Source organism: Corvus brachyrhynchos, unplaced genomic scaffold (assembly GCF_000691975.1).
Source record: "Corvus brachyrhynchos isolate BGI_N302 unplaced genomic scaffold, ASM69197v1 scaffold200, whole genome shotgun sequence".
Taxonomy (NCBI): Eukaryota; Metazoa; Chordata; class Aves; order Passeriformes; family Corvidae; genus Corvus; species Corvus brachyrhynchos.
The window spans coordinates 3,815,470-3,816,873 of NW_008236184.1; positions in this window are offsets into that span (position 1 = coordinate 3,815,470).

Here is a 1,404-nt window from a genome sequence, read left to right on the forward strand (position 1 = left end):
GGCAGGAGAGCTCCGGCAAGAAGCCATGAACTGCCGAGCCTTTGCCCAACAAATGGCCCGGGGACCTGCGGCCTGGCCAGGTGAGGTACACACAAAGACGTGGCAGGAACCAACGACCCCCCGACTTTTGTGCCCTTAGACTGTGAGGGTATAAAAACCCAGAGGGCCCTCCTGAGAGGCACCCAGCTCGAGTTGCTATTTTATTATTCAGTTTCTACACCATGATTAAATTATTTTAAGGATCAGGAAAGGATCAGGATGTCTGAGAGATTGCTATGTGAGACCTGTGGCCGACCTGGTAAGGAAATGTGGTCTGTGTGAGTGTGGGAGGTGCAGCTACCAAGGGGCTTTGGTCCCAGCTCAAGTGGTGCAAATGTGACAGCCAGAGTGGTTCCTGGGTGGTGGAGCATACAATCTCAGAATGGTTTGGGTTGGAAAGGACCTTAAAGATCATGTAGTTCCAACTCCCCTGCTGTGAGCAGGGACATGTTCAATAACACCAAGTTGCTCAGAGCCCCATCCAACCTGGCCTTGAACACGTCCAGGGATGGGACAGCCAGAACTTTCCTGAGCAACCCATTCCAGGGCCTCACCACCCTCACAGTAAAGAATTTTTTCCTAATATCTAATCCAAACCTACTCTCTTTCATTTTGAACCCATTCCCCCTTGCCCTGCCACTACATGCTTGTGGTAAATAGTTTTGCTCCATCTTTCCCATAAATTCCCTTCAGGTACTGAAAGGTTGCAATTAGGTTACTCTGAAACCTTGTTTTTCCAGGCTGAACAATCCCAATTCTCTCAAGCCTTTCCTCATAGAAGAGGTCTCTGTACCTCTGATCAACTTGGTGGCGTTCTCTGGACTTGCTCCAACAGGTCTATGTCCTTCCTGTGCTTGGGACTCCAGAAATAGATGCAGTACTTGAGGTGGGGCCTCACCACAGTGGAGGGGAAGAATCTCCTCCCTCCCATGCTGCCCACACTGCTTTGGATGCAGCCCAGGCCATGTTTGGCTTTCTGACATTGTCTGACATTGACAGCTCATGTCAAGCCTTGAATCCACTTGCACTCCCAAGTCCTTCCTGGCAGGGCTGCTCTCGATCCATTCAGTCTTCAGCCTCTCTTGATACTGGCTGGTTTCCCTAATAGCATGGCAGTGGCCCTTTGTGCCCTCACCAAAGCGGTGAGCAGCCAGCGCAAGACTGGGCTGGGACTGCTGGGCATGAGGCCTGGCCCGTGGCAGCAGTACAGTACTGGGGCCTGAGGCCCAAAACCAGCAGCAGTTCCTGGTACTGGGGATATGAGAACCTGCGCATGGTGGCGGTGCTAGAGCACGGTGTGAGGCCCGGCATATGACGGGTACCGGGGTGTAAAGCACGACACACGACGGCGGTGCCGTCCCGGGG